Source organism: Procambarus clarkii, chromosome 4 (assembly GCF_040958095.1).
Source record: "Procambarus clarkii isolate CNS0578487 chromosome 4, FALCON_Pclarkii_2.0, whole genome shotgun sequence".
NCBI classification, from domain to species: Eukaryota; Metazoa; Arthropoda; class Malacostraca; order Decapoda; family Cambaridae; genus Procambarus; species Procambarus clarkii.
The window spans coordinates 8,107,406-8,130,839 of record NC_091153.1 but is presented as its reverse complement, the minus strand read 5'-3'; the positions used below and the strand labels follow the sequence as shown (position 1 = coordinate 8,130,839).

Sequence of the window (23,434 nt, the reverse complement as noted above, 5' to 3'; positions counted from 1 at the left end):
ATTTGAAGGCATAGACGACGTTAGTCTCTTTTAAAGCGTTCTGTTTCGTGTCTGGAGAGTTTCTCATGAGTAGGCTGGCCGTTTTTCTAGTTTTATAGTAAATCGTCAGTTGTATCCTCTGATTTTTGTCTGTAGGGATAACGTTTCTATTAACAATATCTTTCAGGACCCTTTCCTCTGTTTTATGAGCTGTGGAAAAGAAGTTCCTGTAAAATAGTCTAATAGGGGGTATAGGTGTTGTGTTAGTTGTCTCTTCAGAGGTTGCATGGCTTTTCACTTTCCTTCTTATGATGTCTTCGATGAAACCATTGGAGAAGCCGTTATTGACTAGAACCTGCCTTACCCTACAGAGTTCTTCGTCGACTTGCTTCCATTCTGAGCTGTGGCTGAGAGCACGGTCGACGTATGCGTTAACAACACTCCTCTTGTACCTGTCAGGGCAGTCGCTGTTGGCATTTAGGCACATTCCTATGTTTGTTTCCTTTGTGTAGACTGCAGTGTGGAAACCTCCGCCCTTTTCCATGACTGTTACATCTAGAAAAGGCAGCTTCCCATCTTTTTCCGTCTCGTAAGTGAAACGCAGCACGGAACTCTGCTCAAATGCCTCCTTCAGCTCCTGCAGATGTCTGACATCAGGTACCTGTGTAAAAATGTCGTCAACATACCTGCAGTATATGGCCGGTTTCAAGTTCATGTCGACTAAGACTTTTTGCTCGATGGTACCCATGTAGAAGTTTGCAAACAGGACACCTAGGGGAGAACCCATAGCGACCCCATCTACTTGCTTATACATATGCCCATCCGGGCTCAAGAAGGGTGCCTCTTTAGTACAAGCTTGGAGTAGTTTCCTCAGAATACTTTCTGGCATGTCAAGAGGAGTACAGGCTGGATCACGATACACTCTATCGGCTATCATTCCGATTGTCAACGTACCAACGTACCTGTGGACGAGACAATCGGAATGATAGCCGATAGAGTGTATCGTGATCCAGCCTGTACTCCTCTTGACATGCCAGAAAGTATTCTGAGGAAACTACTCCAAGCTTGTACTAAAGAGGCACCCTTCTTGAGCCCGGATGGCTCAGACATCATAAGAAGGAAAGTGAAAAGCCATGCAACCTCTGAAGAGACAACTAACACAACACCTATACCCCCTATTAGACTATTTTACAGGAACTTCTTTTCCACAGCTCATAAAACAGAGGAAAGGGTCCTGAAAGATATTGTTAATAGAAACGTTATCCCTACAGACAAAAATCAGAGGATACAACTGACGATTTACTATAAAACTAGAAAAACGGCCAGCCTACTCATGAGAAACTCTCCAGACACGAAACAGAACGCTTTAAAAGAGACTAACGTCGTCTATGCCTTCAAATGCCCACTTGGGGACTGTAAGCTCCAAAAAACCCAGTATATAGGCAAGACAACAACATCTCTTTCTAGGCGTTTAACGATGCATAAACAACAGGGCTCCATTAAGGAACATATAATCTCTTCCCATAACCAAACCATCGCCAGAGAAATCCTAGTAAACAACACAGAAATCATCGATAGATACAGCGATAGCAGGCGGCTTGACGTTTGCGAGGCACTACACATCAAGAAGTCAACACCAGCAATCAACAGCCAATTATTGCACAACTATATTCTACCCACCTCAAGACTCCGCTCCAATATAGAAGCATCAAGAAATATGGACCAATAGGCTTTCTACAAACACTTCTATTCAATATCCATTGTTTCGTGTTCTGTCTTGTGTTGATACTTTTAATACCCTATTAATATCCTCTAATGCCACATCATCCTTCCCACCTCACTCAAATGTAATGCCACATCACCCTTCCCACCTCACTCAAAAGTAGATATAAAATCAGGGAAATGCAAGTTCTAATCAGTTGTGTATTTGTGAAGTCTTTGAAAATGTAATAAGTTTTACGAAACGCGCCCGTGTCGCGTCAGACTAGAAATAAAAATGAATTTTGGAGAAGTGATTTTTGATTTACCTCCAACAGTGAAGCATAATGTACGAAAGATTGAGAAAATTCGTGTTAGAATTATTAATCTTACTTTTTCGGTCATATTTAATAAAATATGTCTACAGGAAAGACTGCTACCAAAATATACTAATATATATATATATATATATATATATATATATATATATATATATATATATATATATATATATATATATATATATATATATGATTTTATAGCACATTATTGAGTTCATATAATGATTCATATACACGTATTAGATTCGGATTGGTAAGCACAGTTGTTGAAAGAACTCAAGCTATGTAGAGCAGGACGGTAAAGCGACGGTCTGGCTTCATGCAGGTCGGCGTTCAATCCCCGACCGTCCACAAGTGGTTGGGCACCATTCCTTTCCCACCGTCCCATCCCAAATCCTTATCCTGACCCCTTCCAAGTGTTATATAGTCATCATGACTTGGCCCTTTCTCCCTGATAGTCCGAATCATACAAATGTACCAATTCACAATATTAGTGAAGAATGTCATTCCAATGAACAAGGGCCGTGACGAGGATTCGAACCTGCGTCCGGGAGCATCCCAGACACTGATTTGTTCATTTGATGCATCACGTTAGTGTGTGGAATGTCATTGCAAGAATATATATGAGTGTATATATGAGTGTTTCCCTGCCCGAAACGCTTTGCGTAATAGTGGCTTTAGGCATTGTATGTACTAGCTCTTATCTATAAAGCCAACAAACTTTGTAAAATCTCTTTATGTATGTACCTTTGCCTAAATAAAAATTATTATTATTATTATTATTATAATAGCTTCATTAATTATTAAAATTAAACCAATCATCAGGCAGCTCTTTATTACAAAACATTAAGCAGTTTTTCATGTGCAGACACTAATAGTATCTTTAATCTCACGTCACAGAAGCTGTTTTATGTTATAATTTAAATACAAGTGTTTCCCTCAGTAATAATTTGAATACACAGCACAGATTAAGTGTGGGGAGGTTTATAACAGGTGTGGGAGGTGTATAGCAGGTGTGGGAGGTGTATGCCAGGTGTGGAAGGTGTATAGCAAGTGTGGGAAGTGTATAGCAGGTGTGGGAGGTGTATAGCAAGTGTGGAAGGTGTATAACAGGTGTGGGAGGTGTATAGCAAGTGTGGGAAGTGTATAGCAGGTGTGGGAGGTGTATAGCAAGTGTGGAAGGTGTATAGCAGGTGTGGGAGGTGTATGACAGGTGTGGAAGGTGTATAGCAAGTGTGGGAAGTGTATAGCAGGTGTGGGAGGTGTATAGCAAGTGTGGAAGGTGTATAGCAGGTGTGGGAGGTGTATGACAGGTGTGGAAGGTGTATAGCAAGTGTGGGAAGTGTATAGCAGGTGTGGGAGGTGTATAGCAAGTGTGGAAGGTGTATAGCAGGTGTGAAAGGTGTATGACAGGTGTGGAAGGTGTATAGCAAGTGTGGGAGGTGTATAGCAAGTGTGGAAGGTGTATAACAGGTGTGGGAGGTGTATAGCAGGTGTGTGAGGTATAGCACGTGTGGGAGGTATATATATCAAGTGTAAGATGTGTAGGGCCACTTTGCTGCTTGACTGAGCCAATAGGGAACGAGGCTTTTGTAAGCCTGACTCGTCTACACAAAAAGTAAACACCGACCCCACTCCAATTAAACTGTGAATATGACAGAGATGCTCGCGAGAAATAGTCACATTTCGTCCTCTTCTCGTTAGAGTCTGTCGACTTGCATTGATTTCTCGCGACATCCTGACTTCTGACAACCTGGCCTATCCTGCAACCCTGACATCCTGACGTCTCCAGGCCCCCCCTGACGTCTCACGCAAGGCACCTACAACGCTGTGATAATTAAAACTACGGAAATGTGAAGAGAAAAGTGACAGGAAAACTACACCATTTACATAGAACTGTCTATGTACACTGTCCACACTCACTGTCCTTCACTATCCACACTCACTCTCCCCAGGGACGAAACCGTACAAGCATGAAACGCTAACCAAAAAGTCACCAGACAGCTATTACCATAATTTGATTTTAAAAAGCCCCAAAAAAGGTCCCAATTTCAAAACAAAGAAAAATATAAGCTATAGAAGAATATATATATATATATATATATATATATATATATATATATATATATATATATATATATATATATATATATATATCTATATATATATATATATATATATATATATATATATATATATATATATATATATATATATATATATATATATATATATATATATATATATATATATATATATATATGCATTTTGGGGGGTTCAGTTCCTGAGCCCATTATGTGTCTCTGCATCTTTGTTTGCCATTACCACCCAGTTACCGCACTTGCGAAAGTGACCTACTGTCCCGTTTTCTGTTATGGGTCATCTGGTAGGTTAGGAGAGGGCACTTTAAATTGCCCGTTTTCTTGACGTTGGGAAATCTTAGGAGGACAGACTGAAGGAATATGATAGGTTAGTATTCTACTATGACAAGAAATATTAACTTAATTTTTCTGGGTTCTTGGTTTTCACCTCACATGTGTATACTGATACGTAATTGAATATGGAATGTATGACTTTGGTGTATTTAGTATGTTGTATATTTGAGACAAGTATACAATTTACCCCACACAGCATACATACTTTCTGACTCAAGGAACAATCTCTCACTTTCTGACTCAAAGACCAAGCCCTCAGTGTCTTATTTACACCCAAAGACTCATTTGCTCACTCATCTTTCTCACTCGAAATCATCTGCTTATCTTTCTCATCTTCCGACCCATAGGTTAGAAACTCTTTCTGACTCAACTTTCTCATTCATCAACTCCCCACCTTTCTACCTTTCTCACCAATCAACCACCTACCTATCTACTTTCGTCACCAATCAACCACCTATCTATCTACTTTCCTCACCAATCAACCACCTACCTATCTACTTTCCTCACCAATCAACCACCTACCTATCTACTTTCCTCACCAATCAACCACCTACCTATCTACTTTCCTCACCAATCAACCACCTACCTATCTACCTTCCTTACCCATCAATCACCCACCTAAACACACTCCTAATGCACCACCTACCCACCTACCCACCTACTCACCTACCCACCTACCCACCTACCCACCTACCCACCTACCCACCTACTGTAATCCACCTCCACTTACATTCCTAACCCCACCAACCATCCAACCTATCTTCATCCACCTTCCCACCATCTTCACCCATCACCCACTCCACTCACCCACCCCACACCCTCCGTCCCTCACTGGTTCAAGCACCCGACCACTCAGGCTGTTGTGTGTAGCATGTGACCTTCAGAGAGCAGACTGTGGTGGTGTCTGTATCCCAACGCTCTGGCCGACGATAGCGAGCGCTTAAGTGAACCCTTATGATGTGTAATGGGTGGGAAGGAAGGGAAGGGGATGTTGAGGGAGATATGGAAGAGGTGTAAGGGTAGAGGAGGGGGGATAGTAGAAATAGCCTAAGCTACTTTATCCCTTTGAGATGTGTATATTTTTTTCTTGTGTCAATAAACATACTTGAACTTGAACTTGTAAGGGGAGTGGGGGGGGGGTTTAGGAAGATATCAGAAAGGAAGAAAAGGGGGTGTTGAGGGAGATATGGAAGAGGTGTAGAGGGGGTTTAATTAAGATATCGAAGAGAGGAAAAGGGTATTGAGAAAGAATATCAGAGAAAATATGAAAAACTTAAAGGGGTAAGGAGGCACGTAGACGTGAATACCAAGTAAAGAGGATGAGTAAAGAAGGAAAATTTGAAGAATATCAGAGAAATAAAGATAAAAGGAAAGGCATGGTAAGTGACTGTAACCTTTACTCACCTTTGTTAACAAGTAATAAAAAAAGATACAGATAGAGATAGAGAGAGAGAGAGAGAGAGAAAGAGAGAGAGAGAGAGAGAGAGAGAGAGAGAGAGAGAGAGAGAGAGAGAGAGAGAGAGAGAGAGAGAGAGAGAGAGAGAGAGAGATAGAGAGAGAGAGAGAAAGGGGGAGCAGAGAGGGTGTCAGAGAAATAATATGAAGAAACACAATTACAAAATACATAGAGTGGCAAGAAAGATATGCAGAAATTACTGCATTACGAGACGTAGATAAATAAACAGGAATAGAAGCAGGATGCAAGACAGGAATGCAAGCAGGGAGAAAGCAAAATAGAAAATCAAAATCAAAGTCAAAATAGAAAATCAAAATCAAATTCAAAGTCAAAATAGAAAAGAATAAAATCAACGAAACCACATAAGGCCTAATGGGTTACCAGTAATTTGTTCCATAAATGAACAACCACATTTCCATATCAATATTTTTGGGGTATTTTCTCCCTAATCTTTGTCTAAGAATCCCTAATCCCTAATCTCCCTAATCTGAACGAATCCTTGATAATTTACCTGGTATCTCTCGCTATATGCGCTTCATAAATTTGTAAGCTTTTTGTATTTCAATTTTTTTACTGTTGTTACAAATTTTATAAATATCCCCATTAGTTAAATAAACTTCCCGATATAGATGCAGGTACATAGGCACTAAGAGAGAGAGAGAGAGAGAGAGAGAGAGAGAGAGAGAGAGAGAGAGAGAGAGAGAGAGAGAGAGAGAGAGAGAGAGAGAGAGAGAGAGAGAGAGAGAGAGAGAGAGAGAGAGAGAGAGAGAGAGAGAGAGAGAGAGAGAGAGAGAGAGAGAGAGAGAAGAGAGAGACACAGACAGACAGGCAGACAGGCAGAGAGAGAGAGAGAGAGAGAGAGAGAGAGAGAGAGAGACAGACAGACAGGCAGACAGGCAGAGAGAGAGAGAGAGAGAGAGAGAGAGAGAGAGAGAGAGAGAGAGAGAGAGAGAGAGAGAGAGAGAGAGAGAGAGAGAGAGAGAGAGAGAGAGAGAGAGAGAGAGAGAGAGAGAGGCAGGAAGAGTGACAGCACTGCAGACATGCAGGGATGGAAAGAGAGAAACAGGAGCAGAGATTGACGGATGCAGAAAGAGGCAAGAAAGAGAGAGAACAGGATGAAAAATGGATGGAGGGAGGAAGGGAGGAGAGGATGAAGTGCTGCAGGGATAAAGGAATAAAAGTGAGAAAACTGATAAAAATTGTCCAAACAAATTCACAAAATAAGTTCGATTTTCGTATCCTGATGAAATATTTCCCCTGTTGGGTTGTTTGCCTCAGTATAATATTAATATGACAAACTTTAGTATTAAATACAAGATATGAGAAAACATTCTAAATTGAACAAAAGTTCTCTACCGAGTGATTCATTGGCCAAGATTTTATCGTATAATACAAGGAAAAGTGAGAGACTTCACTTCGTAGACATATCGGAAGAAACTTAGATCATGTAAGACATGTAGGAAGCAACTAATCCAACCTGTCAAGATAGTAGATAAACGCAGCCTCCAGATGGTTACCAAACAAGGGACCTTCATAGTTATCAAACAAGAAACCTTCAAGGTTATCAAACAAGGGACCTTTATAGTTATCAAACAAGGGGACCTTCAAGCTTATCAAACAAGTGACCTTCAAACTTATCAAACAAGGAAACTTGAATGGCAGTTCTGCATCACCCCAACTTTCCCCTCAACAGCAGTCTATAGGGAGTCGTAATGCAGGCGACTTCATCACCTTGAATGCATGTTAGTAACGATTTTGAGCTGTGTTCCCGACAATTTCCAAGCGGCCACCTCTTTGATGTCCGCTATTTCAAGAGGACCTGCCCCCTTGGGGGGGACCTGAGATTCCAATCGAGTCAAGGTCTGTACCTCATCTCTAAAGTCAGTGTGTGTGCACCGAGCCAGTAGCTCCTCGTATTGTAGTCACGGCGACGACTTTAGCCACATCTTCTGATTGTTCTCAGTCATAACCGAGACGCAGAAATGTGTCAAAGTTGGCCACCCGGAAGACGCGACAAACAATGGAGCAGGGAAGGTTTTGTTTGCGTTTATTTCGGTATCTTCAAACTGTGTTTGTTTGAGAGGTTCTACATGTGGTTGTGTTGCTACGAGGGTTTATATGTGCTTGTGTTGTTAAGAGGATCAATCGGTGCTTGTGTTGTTAAAAGGGTCAATAAGTGCTTGTGTCTCTAAGAGGGTCTAGACAAAGAACACAATCTGTTATCCTTGAACAACTCGTGGAACATTTTGTTTTCTTTGAATATACTTAGAGAAAAAACAAAAGTTCAGGAGATGTTATTAGACATGTTAACTAACACGAATAAATCCCTAATCACCTCTTCCTTTTCTTCTTATACTCTAAAACGTTCCCCCAATATATTTCTGCACACTCACAGTCCATTTTCTATACCCCCTTCTTTCGTGTAAGCCCACTATTCTTTACTGTGCTTTCTGAACATAATCTTCCAGCTCTAGTACTCAGGTGTCGCTCCTATAATCTGTCTTGCAAGCACACTATTCTTTAAGGGGCTTTCACTGCGCTTTCTTTCAACTTCAGTACTGCAATGCTATTCCTGAACGGTGGCTTGCAAGTCCAGCACTCTCTCCAGCATCCTTGGTTCTTCAGCACCTCAGTTCTTTCCTTATCCTTCAAGAATTTTGCTTGGATCTCCAGAACGCTATTCTATCCCAACGCCTTAGCATTCCTACCAGCGCTTCGCATGTTCAATACACCTTTCTAATGCACCAGTTATTTGAGTTCTGTCGTGGACATCTTTCTCAGCCTCCCTCTCTCTCTCTCTCACCTTTCCATTCCTCTCTCTTTTGACAATCCGCTTTTCCAACGGAAAACGTGCTGGAGAAGAAATCCAATAAATGTTTTCCGTCTTTTGTCGACGGAAGGTTTCTAAGAAATCTCGTTTCTAAGAACTTGGATAATCTACCGTAAAGAAACTAGCAGAAGTATAAGCTGCCGAGTCAAACATTCATTCAATTAATGAATGGTTCAGAACGGACCGGAACGGACCGGAACGGACCGGACCGGAACGGACCGGAACGTCCCCGTTTATCCATTTTCTGATATGTGGTTTGTGCATCTTATCTTCACCATCGAATTCCATTGCAGCGTGTGCATAATACTCCAAATATACAACGCGCAGAAACACACATGAGCGACGCTGAAAACAGTGTATGAGCGGGTTTGTTTCCAAGACACGAGGACACACTCAAGTGTAAACAAAAACAATTGAATATAATGACTCGAGTTTGAGTCACTGTGTTTCTCCTTCATTGTTGTATTTAGTTTACAACCAATGATTGTAGTGACCAATGGTTGTAGTGACCAATGGTTGTAGTGACTAAGGGTCGTGGTGACCAAGGGGTTGTGGTGACTTGTTGTAAGTGAGTCTTGCAGTGACCGAGTTTAACGAAACATTTTATACATCAGCATAAAATTATAATGAAAATAAAACACATGGGTTTACTGTGATATTTTCAATGCAACATGCAAATGTTGCGTGTTGCATCACATCCTGCAACGTTAGGCCTGCGATAACTTGCGTTTATGTCTTTATGTATTAAATTCTCTCATTTAGGCTTATTTCTAGATAAAAATATTGCTGCATAACTATTTTACCCTCAGTAATATGGGCCATAATTAAGCATAATATATATATATATATATATATATATATATATATATATATATATATATATATATATATATATATATATATATATATATATATATATATATATGTATATATATATATATATATATATATATATATATATATATATATATATATATATATATATATATATTGTACCTAGTAGCCAGAACGTCGTACTCGGCCTACTATGCAAACTCCGATTTGCCTAATAAGCCAAGTTTTCCTGAATTAATATATTTTCTCTAATTTTTTTCTTATGAAATGATAAAGCTACCCATTTCATCATGTATGAGGTCAATTTTTTTTATTGGAGGTAAAATTAACGTAGATATATGACCGAACCTAACCAACCCTACCTAACCTAACCTAACCTATCTTTATAGGTTAGGTTAAGTTAGGTTAGGTTAGGTTAGGTAGTCTAAAAACAATTAATTCATGAAAACTTGGCATATTAGGCAAATCGGGCCCTGCATAGTAAGCTGAGAAGTGCGTTCTGGCTACTAGGTACAACATATATATATATATATATATATATATATATATATATATATATATATATATATATATATATATATATATATATATATATATATATATAAATATATATATATATATATATATATATATATATATATATATATATGTCGTACCTAGTAGCCAGAACTCACTTCTCAGCCTACTATTCAAGGCCCGATTTGCCTAATAAGCCAAGTTTTCCTGAATTAATATATTTACTATAATTTTTTTCTTATGAAATGATAAAGCAACCCTTTTCTCTATGTATGAGGTCAATTTTTTTTTATTGGAGTTAAAATTAACGTAGATATATGACCGAACCTAACCAACCCTACCTAACCTAACCTAACCTATATTTATAGGTAAGGTTAGGTTAGGTAGCCAAAAAAAGCTAGGTTAGGTTAGGTTAGGTAGGTTAGGTAGACGAAAAAACATTAATTCATGAAAACTTGGCTTATTAGGCAAATCGGGCCTTGAATAGTAGGCTGAGAAGTGCGTTCTGGCTATTAGGTACGACATATATATATATATATATATATATATATATATATATATATATATATATACTTCAGGAGCAAGTGCTTCACTGACGACCGCTGTTCGAATCACAACTCGGTAAATGCTTCACCCACGTACTTCAAGTACAAATATTTGCCAAGACAACCTAAACACCTTACCCAACCTATGCTTAAATATGCACAATATACTAGTATAAAATAATGTTAATTTATTGTGAATGAACATCATGTTAAAATTAATAACTTGGGTTTGGCCGCTGGATGGAATGAACGTTGCCTGAGGACGGGTTGTCAAGTCACAAATACAATTAATAGAGTCACAAATGCAAATAATTAAGTCACAAATACAAATAATTGAGTCACAAATGCAAATAATTAAGTCACAAATACAAATAATTGAGTCACAAATGCAAATAATTAAGTCACAAATACAAATAATTGAGTCACAAATGCAAATAATTAAGTCACAAATACAAATAATTGAGTCACATATGCTAATAATTAAGTCACAAATACAAATAATTAAGTCACAAATACAAATAATTGAGTCACAAATGCAAATAATTGAGTCACAAATGCAAATAATTAAGTCAGAAATACAAATAGAACTTAACCTCACCTAACCTAACCTAACTTAACCTAACTTAACCTAACTTAACCTAACCTAACCTAACCTAACCTAACCTAACCTAACCTAACTTAACCTAACCTAACCTAACCTAATACGATTCCCCCCTAATCTAATGAATATTATTTCCCATACAGACGTGACACTCATTCCTTATAATGTCATTTTTTCAACGACCGTCATCTGACCTATTCACATTAACTATATTTCCATATATGACACTAAATTGCCATCATAATAAATCATGGTTTGTAAATAATGTGAAAAAAAAAATCCCAAAGCTCATCAGAAGACAAATGGCATTGAAGATTAATCTCGTTTGGGAGTTGATAAGACAGGCTGGCCACCGACCATTGTGTAATCTCGATACTATGAAGGTAATGTCATATTCATGTACGATCTCTTGCATAGTACTGTGAACTGTTAGTTAAGTATACATTGTGAATATGTATCATTGATCTACCGGTACATAGCACAATATTCATTGTAAAAACTATTTGTCATTAGCTCTTCTTCCTGTAAGATTTTCTTCTCCTCACCTCTCTCTCTCTCTAGCTTATTTATTGCCTTTAACTCCTTCCTTCATCACACTCGACTTGAGAATGGTCCAGGACGGACCGAAACGGCGTCGTCCCTTCACTTTCTAGTGTGTGTGGTTCTGTCAACATATTTCTCATTACTCTCAAAACGAACTCATCAAACGCTTCTGCCAACACAATTATCCTTACCCAACATATCCACCACCACTACCACTACCATCATACCACATCCACCATACCATTATACACAACTACCACCACATCCTCCACAACATTTGTCAACACACCAAAATCACTGGTATCACACACCGTGGCACTCAACACATCAGAGGCAGAAGACAACTCCCTCAAGAGAGAAAGAGAGAGAAAGAGAGAAGGAGAGAGACAGAGAGAGACAGAGAGAGAGAGAGAGAGAGAGAGAGAGAGAGAGAGAGAGAGAGAGAGAGAGAGAGAGAGAGAGAGAGAGAGAGAGAGAGAGAGAGAGAGAGAGAGAGAGAGAGAGAGAGAGAGAGAGAGAGAGAGAGAGAGAGAGACAGAGAGAGAGAGAGACAGAGACAGAGACAGAGAGAGAGAGGAACTAAAGAAAAAGAAGGTCCACTTTCTCTGACGCATATGACTCCTGGTCTATACCTGGCCGTCCATCGAGCCCCAGAACGTCATCCTGGGAGTCGTTTCCGTGGGCTAAAGTGCCTCGTAGGAGACACAAGTTGCCTCGGGGCATTGTGTAAGTGGCCCAAAAGGTTCTCCAGACACGCCGTCACCCGCCGCGTTGCATACTGACACGCTCAACAAAACATACGACTCTAACATATTGTTTACGTATAGTATTTTGTCATTCTTTTGTAAATCTCGTTCATTCTAAGCTATTTTGCCATACTTTTGTAATTCTCATTCATTCTAAGCTATTTTGTCAGGCTTTTCTAATTCTCATTCATTTTAAGTTATTTCCTCCATCACTATACTAGCAATGTACCTTCCTACTTTACCCTCTTCATCTCACACTACTTTTTTCAAACAAAGAATATGGTTCAGTATGAATTATATTGATCTCTCAAAATTAATACTGTAATCTAATAGGTACTATTCATGAACAATTCATTTCGGACCTGACCAAAGACGCTGAAATAATGAGTTTATAATGTTGGTTACAGCAGACATGTATATGTATATATCTTCCTGGATGTATATTGCAATTATATTAGGCACAGGATGAAGCTGGAGTTGTGTACCAATTGACTTAATTGCAAAACTTGTTTGTTCTGATACAACTTGATCCAAATGCAAGTTTTCTGAGGAACGAATTATCATAGAATGATGTTCTTGAGAATAAAACCCAAATACAATGTCTTGATTCATTAAAAATTTTAATTAAAGTAAGGTATAGTGAGCTGCATTTAAAGTTTCCAGGACAATCAATAGTTATCGCAATAATTGCGATAACCCTGTGCTTTACTAAGCAATAGTCAAGCCCCACTCAATACTGATCTCTTCCATTAAATTCCTGCGCCCACACTGCCTATGACATAGATTTTACTGACAGCTTTTCTTGAAATTTTCCGCGATTTTGCCACGATAGCCGTTCGGAGAACTTTACGTGTTTTCCTACCAGTTATTCAAGAAACCTATCTTAAGTATATTTAGGTATGCAGGCGATGAGTCACAATAACATGGGTGAAGTAGTTTGACCAGATTGATAATTCTCAATCGACTTGAGAATGGTCCAGGACGGACCGAAACGTCGTCGTCCCTTCACCTTCTAGTGTATGGTATAGTACTCTAGTCAAACATATATTAAGGTAATTTGAAGCTGCTCACATGCGTATCGACAGGGGAGAAAAGTACTTTATATCTAATTATCCAGAGCGAAGGTAATATTCAGGATTGGATTCATTAGCAATAATATATTGTAATTACAATCACGGGTACATTAAAAAATATAGGATACAGCAATTTATTTACAGTTACCTACATAGCATAGATTATTATAGCTTATTCTAATTATGAAGTTCTATTTTAGGACAGACGTGTATTAAAATATTGCTTCAGTTAGTGGTGACATTAATAAAAACGGGTAAAAATAGAAAATCAATAAGACATAAAATTTGAAGAATACTACTGAAATACAGAAAACAAAAATAACTGTAATTCCTTATTAATTGCAAGTATCTAGTTTTGTATCCCCAGTATACGACTATAGACTTCCGAATTACTATATATAAAGTTATTACTGTCAAGATATAACTGTTATAGTACCATATAATATCTCCAGTCTCAGTGCTTCAAGTGCAATGCTATAATCTCTCATGGAAATAATTATCCATGTTTGGAATACATGGAATATATATAAGGAATTTGATTTAAGGAAAATTTAAGGAAATTTAAGGAAAATTTAAGGAAATTTAAGGAAAATTTAAGGAAATTTAAGGAAAATATATATAAGGAACATATTTTTGTATCAACCCATGTATATCTTGTAACCATCAAATGCATAATAAAGCACAAAAAATAAAAAAGGAAGGGGGTGGTAGGAGAAAAGCACACAGAAACTGTATTGGAGGGGATCTAAACATTCCCTCTAATGCGTTATGCGTAGTTTCCTCCGAGGCTATGGGTCCCCCTTCTTCCAGCTAGAGGTGGTACTCCCTTCTATTTTAAGGAACATATATAAGGAATTTGGACCTTAAGGCTTCAGCACAATTGAATAATATTTAGTGGTGCCATAGTCTGCGGAAGTATGCTGGAGGTTATAGATTGGAAGCATTCACGCAGCACCGATAAGTTAACTACAGTAGGTCTGGTCTCCCTAGAAATACACAGTAATACTTCCTTCCTTTTTATAATAGAATGTTTTGCTTTTGGAAACCGCCGCCTGTCTTTACCACCACTTAGAGAATGTTGTGGAAAACTGGTAATTCGTGTGAGGTGACTCCTGAAATAATGAGTTAAACCATGGATAAATCCACAAGGGTGGTGATGAGGGTTCGAACCTACGTACGGGCAACCTGTGGAACCTTTGTGAATTTGTTCATTTGATATATGATGTTTTGTCATTTTTTGTGTGAATTAAACTATTTTTTTCCCGTTTCTTTCTGTTTTATTGTTGAAATAGTGATTGTCTGAACGTATTCTATAGCCATATTGTAGTCGTTCTTCTTCCTTTCTGTTGGATCTACTTTGATATAAATAGGTTTAATGGATAACTAATTAACAAAAGTGATTTGATGTGATGAGAAAGTCAACGAGAACTTGTTTTTCCTTGGTCATCATCACTGTGGTTAATTCTAATTAGTATGTCTAATTAAAAATTTGTGTTTTTTAATCTAGGATCTCCAGTACTTGAACCATCTGCCGTTCCGGTGTCAAAGTTACACCCCAGAGGAAGCTCAAGGAACACAAGCTTAGTATTTAGATACATGTGATGGCATAGTAATTGGCTGGTATATGTTCTTTATCATATTTTATGTTCTTTATCTTTATCATGATATTGCTGAACTTAGTGAACCTATTTTAGATTCTTGGGTCAGATACGTCTCCAGTATCATATATTTTTTGTACATTCAAATGGAGAGCGTAACAAGGAAAAAAAAGAGTTCCATTGCGCACTGTTGAACTGCGAACGAAACAATATACTTTTTGCGGTCATGTGTTACTCGTGGCATCCATGGAGGACTCATTCGTGATAATTAATTTATATTTCTAGTAGTTCAGGATAATCGAGCAATTGGGGGACTTTTGTTCATAAGATTTTCACAGTTTCAAGTTTTTTTCCCCGCCATGGTTTGTTCACCTTATCAGTCACACAATTTTCCTTATCAATGCAGACGACGAGTCACAATAACGTGGCTGAAGGTATGATGACCACACCACACACTAGAAGATAGAGAAACGACTCATTCCGTTTCTCCATTTTCTGGAGCAAATGGAGAAACGAAACGACTCCATTTTCTGGAGTCGTTTTCTGGAGTTTCTGGAGAAGATGGACTCGTTTCTGCATTTTATGATGTGTGGTTTGGTCAGCATTCCTTAGCAATACCTTTCCATGCACTTTAGAAACGTTTTAAAATTAGGAAACAACGTAACACGTCTCACATTAGATATCATTAAGGAGATCATGAACCTGGGAAAGTATTCATCTTCTTAGCTTCCTCTCAGTTATTACAAAGAGAACTTGTTCCCATTCACCTGGCGGCCAGATTCACGAAGCAGTTACGCAAGAACTTACGAACGTGTATATCTTTTCTCAATCTTTAGCGGCCTTGTTTACATTTAATAAACAGTTTACAAGCATGAAAACTTCCTAATCAACTGTTGCTATTGTTATAAACAGCCTCCTTGTGATTCAGAGCTCATAAACTGTCTAATAATTGCAAACAAAGCCGCAAAAGATCGAGAAAAGATGTACACGTTCGTAAGTACTTGCGTAACTGCTTCGTGAATCTGGCTCTTGGGCTGTATGGGGTCTCGAACCCTGGACCCCACGCGAGGGCAGCCGAAGATGAGGGGTCCAGGGTTCGAAACGCATACAGCCCATGGGAATGAAATGTTTATTTCCAGGGAAGTGTAGGTAGCAATTTATACACATCTTGTTCGTCCTTAGTGCTGCTAGCGGCGGCATCATGACATATTATTCTAATATTTCCCCCCACACACTTCATTCGTCATTATATTATACAACAGCTTATACACCGTTTGTTCTGATTTTTTTCCAAACGTAAGCTTGGGTAAAGCCAGAAGCTTTCATGTTCTTTCACTGGATAGAAGAACAACGAGTTTCAGTCTGTTCATCAATTGTTATTTATGTCTTACACAATTTTGCCATCCCAGTGAATGGTACGTCGTGTTATCTGTCGACAGATGCGGTGAAAATAGATTAGGCACAGTCAAAGCATAACATATTAAACACTCGTATCTAACTATCAACAGTCAGCTTATACATACTAACATCTTGAGGTTATCTTAAGATGATTTCGGGGCTTTAGAGACCCCGCGGCCCGGTCCTCGACCAGGCCTCCACCCCCCCAGGAAGCATCCCGTGACAGCTGACTAACACCCAGGTTACCTATTTTACTGCTAGGTAACAGGGGCATAGGGGTGAAAGAAACTCTGCCCATTGTTTCTCGCCGGCGCCTGGGATCGAACCCGGGACCACAGGATCACAAGCCCACATACTACTATTCTCCAGATGAAAACTTAACTACCAGTTCACACCACACATACTGCCCTTACCGACACGGACAAGGTAATTCTCAGTCTCATGTAATATGTATTATGTGCAGTTTTATTTGAGTGTGATTTATAGAAGTAAATATTATTTACTTACTTATTATTTACTTTATTATTTACTTACTCTATGCCCGAAACGCTTTGCGTAATAGTGGCTTTAGGCATTGTATGTACTAGCTCTACCTATAAGTCAACCATTCTTTGTAAAAATTTATTGTATGTATGTACCTTACCTAAATAAACATTTTATTTTTTTTTATTTATTTTTTACTTCTATAAGTAAACATTATTATTATGTTGATTATCGATCTTGATTATTGAAAATTAGGTCCTTGATTATTATGTTGTGTTGATTCTATAAAGTGTTTTCAAACAACTAATGCTTTTACCTTATGTTGAAACATGGAGTTTATACGGCGTGTCCATCCATATGCCGATGAGTCACAATAACGTGGCTGAAGTAGTTTGACCAGACCACACACTAGAAGGTGAAGGGACGACGACTTTTCGGTCCGTCCTGGACCATTTTTAAGTCGATTGACTTGACTTGAGATTGGTCCAGGACGGACCGAAACGTCGTCGTCCCTTCACCTTCCAGTATGTGTGGTCTGGTCAAATTAATACGGAGTAGCAAAGCTTTTTCTTTTAATTAAACGAACAGAGAAGGGGTATGTCTTTTCATTCCAGCCTAAACCTAACATATTCTATTGCATTCCAGTCACCTGGATTGTTGCCTCATGAGCAACCTCTTTTTATACTCTATTGCTTTTGTTAATTGGAATCCACAATCCCTCTGTCTCTGAAGATGTTGACAGCTCTAACTAAGAGCTTTATTTGGCACCCTCATGAGGCCCAGTATAATTGTATAATGAATTTTGGAACTAATTTATGATGTTCTTTCCCAGGAAAACAATATTAGAAATATAGAAAAGATTCCTGCTAGAATCTAACGCTTTCGGTCATATTCAACAACACTTCAAAAAAAGACTGAACTATGTCTTTTGTCTACAAAAAAGACTGAACTATACCTTTTGTCTACAAAAAAAGACTGAACTATGCCTTTTGCCTACAAAAAAGACTGAACTAGGCCTTTTGTCTACAAAAAAGACTGAAATATACTTTTTGTCTACAAAAAAAGACTTAACTATACCTTTTGACTACAAAAAAAGACTTAACTATACCTTTTCTCTACAAAAAAGACTGAACTATGATTTTTGTCTAAAAAAAGACTGAACTATGCCATTTTCTGTACAAAAAATATGCAGAAGATTCACTGTATTCCTACCTTCATCAATTAGTATGCATACAAAAATGTTCCCTTAATCATTTAGAGCTGGGAATGAGTAATCTTGTCTTACAGTATAAATGATCTGTTGGGGACAAGTTGAGGACGTTTACGTTAGTTGTTCTCTAATTGCCTTGTTAATGATATGACGAACCAGTTAGACTGAGTGAGACTGAGTTATGATCACGATATAACAGATACCCCCCCCCTAATTACTTGTTGATACGTGCTCACTTATAAATAGTAAAGTGTACTCATTTTCTTGCTTTTCGTGTACACATTTAATTCAATAAGAACAGGAACATGTTCATACAAACACACACACACACACACACACACACACACACACACACACACACACACACACACACACACACACACACACACACACACACACACACACACATAAACACACACACATTCAGAACCTCATAAAGCAGCTATCACCCAGGGGAGCATGGTTGTAAATCATACCACAATGGCGTTAAACCCGGGAGCGTTAATTCTAATGTGAGCCAAACGATCCATCACATTGTAGCGCGCTTGGTACTCTGAGGTACTTTGTACAATACATACACCCTTATCTATTCCGCTAGTAGCTGGTAGCTAGACTAGCTATCCCGCTAGCAGCACTGGTAGCTCTTGAGCTAATAACACAACTAGCGGTTCAACCAATGATACGACTAGCTGTTGAACTAGCGACGCGACTAATTAGTGAACTAGAGATAACGACTAATTAGTGAACTAGAGATAACGACTAATTAGTGAACTAGAGATAACGACTATCTGGTGCACTAGTGAGTCGACTAGTTGTTGAGCTAGGAAGCACTAACTGAAGGTTAGTGAGCTATACCGCGTAATCTCTCAAAACGGTTCTGTTTACAATAATTCACTTACCGGTAATGTGGCGAGTACAATCATTTGCGTATCACACAACAATCCACGAGGCAGCCCAGATGATTTACCAGTCCAGTCTCGTACTCACTGATGTATGTTCTACAGGAGTGATGAGTTGTGAAATTATGATTTTTTTTAGGATTATATTGAGAGCTTTTCACTACACAACTCACAGGGTGTACATTAGAGTACTTAGTACACAGCTCACATAGTGTAGAACTTAGTACACAATTCACATGGTGTACGTTAGAGTACTCAATACACAGCTCACATAGTGTAGAACTTAGTACTCAGCCTGCATGGTGTATATTAAAGTTCTCAGTACACAACTCACATAGTGTACAACTTAGTACACAGGTGTACATGGTGTAGATGAAGAGAGCACAGTACACAGGTCACTCAATGCTATCCCAGTTTCTATTTACGAATACACTGCACAAACACCACATTTTTGTTATGGAATAAATCAACATTGGATGGCCAGTCATCACTCGATCGACAAAGTTAGCATCGTTGGGTCTGGCTATCATTTGGATGGGAAGCCACATGTACATAACCAGCCCTTTGGCTATATAGACAACACATCAATTAAGGTATTCCTGACCCAGACACGATTTGCTCGAGTATATATGTATATATATATATTTCAGCTCTGAGTACGATTGTATATCACATATTTGGTTTAATAGAGAACTTAATTTTGTTTCACACTTGTCGTACACAACATAATTTATTGTAAATTCATAAATCTTGCCAAACAGCGACACTAGAATTAGTACAAAGAGTCATAAAGCGCCGATAAATTCTTTAATTTATACTGTAATATTTCTTTAGCTTATATTGGAGCACAAATACATTTGTGTAGTTTTCTATGATTTGCGAAGATTTTATTATTGAGCAGAAATGGCATTGTTGGTGTTGTTTCAGATTTAGCTACTCAGAACGAAGTGTCCATGTAGCACGGGCTATGGTGAGCCCGTAATGGAAATGGCAGTATCTGAGGGGCTTTAATAACGCCGAAGTTGGGTCTGGTGCGGGGCTAAGGGGAGTGATCGTGCGGGATGAGGCACAGTGCCTCTGCTCGCCCTGCTGGCACACGACACACTGACGCTCTGCCTGACCTTACACTTCACACCAGTTCCTCTGCTGGTCGCTGCCATACTGCCTTCGGGGCCGGCCGACCGACCGGCTCGTGAGGTACCTTCGCAACCACTTCAAGAACTCCTTCAGAACTATCGCTTTCTTGAGGAGATCCTCATAGTGCACCCAGAGTCTGCCAGTGTAGACTAACTGATCACATGCTTCACTATCACTAACCTGCCAAATGGGGAGTTTTTAGTATCATTGTCACTTTATTCACCTTCGTGTTTGTTATGATATCCTAGTAATTTTTTCCAGTTTGATAGTGTAGATTATAATGGGCAAATGGTCCTGTTATCTCACCATATGTGAGTTGGGGGTTTATTTAACATCGGCTGCTTTTGACACTCTGTGCAACCTTTCACATAGTCTAGGGTAGCTGCATAAATGTAGTTGTATCTAAATATGTTGGTAGCTATATAAGTAAGTTTATACTTTAAGTAACTTTCGGATACTTAAAGCTGTTACACACGACCGATGCTGAGCCTCGGGAAATCCTTCAGATAACATATCACTGTTAATCACCTGCAAGCTTCACTTTCATTAACCAGTTTTTTACTGACTTACTCCTCCACTCTCACTTTCTCCTTCCACGTCAGTCTCACTAACTTCTTTCTCACCTCACTCTCAATTAACTCTCACCTCACATCTCTCCCCCGACCACACTCTCACTAATCTTCCTCAAACTTCAATTTCACCTCTTATCTCAAGCTCACTAAGCTCCCTCTCCCCACATGCACCTCATAAGCTTCTCACTTCAAGCCTCACTCTCTCTCACCTCTCTCTCACCCCTCACTGACATTCTTCAGACCTCGAACTCATCCCGCTCTCACTAGCCTCTCATCTCTGTTTTGCTAGTAAGAGTTTTTCATCAGAACATGTATATAGCATTTTTTTTATCAACATTGAAATTAATTTGCATTCTTGCACTTAGGACATTGTCTTTCAAACATACTAACGGCATTGAGCATATATATATATATATATATATATATATATATATATATATATATATATATATATATATATATATATATATATATATATATAAATCGTAATAATAAATTAACCTTTAGTCCAGGGAGTCTTCTCAAAACTTTCTTTTTAATTTAGCAATATATTTTCCTGATTACTTTCAGCTCATTTTTAATTACACATTAAGGAACAACCAGCCAGCATCTCCGGGTCGGCAACATTAAAACCGTATCAAGTCAAGATTTCTAATCGCTCCTATCCTAAAATAGATAATGATGAATATGTACAGGAATCCTGCAGTCACTCACACAGATGTAGTCGAAGTTAAACCAGTCAGTTAAACCAGTCGTTGCAACATTGCATAACTAACTCATTAAAGTAGCAACCACACAGTAATGTAATGCTCAGGTAACCCAATGAGGTTACTCGCATAGTTTAATTTATGTGACCTAAGAAGCCAGATATTACACAGAGAAATGGTGTCAAAGTTGCTTATAAATGCCAATAAATGGCGTCCCAGTTGCGTTATAAATGCCAATAAATGGCGTCCCAGTGGCCTTATAAGGCCACTGGGACGCCATTTATTGGACGCCATTTATATCAATATTCGCCATTTATTATTTATATATAAATGGCGTCCCAGTGGCCTTATAAATGGCGTCCCAGTGGCCTTATAAATGACAATAAATGGCATCCCAGTGGCCTTATAAATGCCAATAAATAGCATCCCAGTTGCCTTATAAATGTCAATAAATGGCGTCCCAGTTGCCTTATATATGCCAATAAATGGCGCCCCTGTTGCCTTATAAATGCCAATAAATGGCGCCCTTGTTGCCTTATAAATGCCAATAAATGGCGTCCCAGTTGCCTTATAAATGCCAATAAATGGCGCCCCTGTTGCCTTATAAATGCCAATAAATGGCGCCCCTGTTGCCTTATAAATGCCAATAAATGGCATCCCAGTTGCCTAATAAATGACAGAAGCCAGAAATCTTCTGGGTCAATGAACACGCTCAAATGTCGAGAGGAAGATCATACCTGGCTCAGCTTACAAGACAGAATTAATATACACATTTGTTAATATTCTGTTGTATTGTGTATTGTCCTCTCGTGTCCTCTAGTGTTGTGTATTGTCCTCTCGTGTCCTCTTGTGTTGTGTATTGTCCTCTCGTGTCCTCTAGTGTTGTGTATTGTCCTCTCGTGTCCTCTTGTGTTGTGTATTGTCCTCTCGTGTCCTCTAGTGTTGTGTATTGTCCTCTCGTGTCCTCTTGTGTTGTGTATTGTCCTCTCGTGTCCTCTAGTGTTGTGTATTGTCCTCTCGTGTCCTCTTGTGTTGTGTATTGTCCTCTCGTGTCCTCTAGTGTTGTGTATTGTCCTCTCGTGTCCTCTTGTGTTGTGTATTGTCCTCTCGTGTCCTCTAGTGTTGTGTATTGTCCTCTCGTGTCCTCTTGTGTTGTGTATTGTCCTCTCGTGTCCTCTTGTGTTGTGTATTGTCCTCTCGTGTCCTCTAGTGTTGTGTATTGTCCTCTCGTGTCATCTTGTGTTGTGTATTGTCCTCTCGTGTCCTCTAGTGTTGTGTATTGTCCTCTCGTGTCCTCTAGTGTTGTGTATTGTCCTCTCGTGTCCTCTTGTGTTGTGTATTGTCCTCTCGTGTCCTCTAGTGTTGTGTATTGTCCTCTCGTGTCCTCTTGTGTTGTGTATTGTCCTCTCGTGTCCTCTTGTGTTGTGTATTGTCCTCTCGTGTCCTCTTGTGTTGTGTATTGTCCTCTCGTGTCCTCTTGTATTGGATATTGTTGACCACCATCAATATAGAAAGATAATTTTCTTGCATTTCTACCTCTCATTTGTGTATCCTTCTTCCACGAATATCCTCTTTGGTTGTCTTTGTCTATCTTATTATTTTGTTTCAGTATCTTTTATGTTGTGATCATGTCTATGGTATGGAGCTGTGTTGGTTGTGGTGGCATGTCCGTATGTGTTGATTTTCATTTTATGCTACACTGTGTGACCTCTGGATGTATGTGACTTCTACACTATATGACCTCTATCTGAATGTGACCTCTCTATATATGTGACCTCTATACTATATGACCTCTATATGAATGTGACCTCTCTATATATGTGACCTCTATAC

General features: G+C 38.8%; 1 protein-coding gene across 1 annotated transcript in view; it reads right to left on the bottom strand.

Annotated features, from left to right (window-relative positions):
* LOC123751393 (dopamine receptor 2) overlaps positions 1 to 20,351 on the bottom strand; it is a 251,635-nt gene extending 231,284 nt beyond the window's left edge. The window contains exon 1 of the mRNA XM_069332778.1: positions 19,186 to 20,351. The gene's annotated coding sequence lies outside the window, so the exon portion shown is untranslated. The remainder of the gene's footprint in view (positions 1 to 19,185) is intronic.
* Positions 20,352 to 23,434: the final 3,083 nt, after the last annotated feature.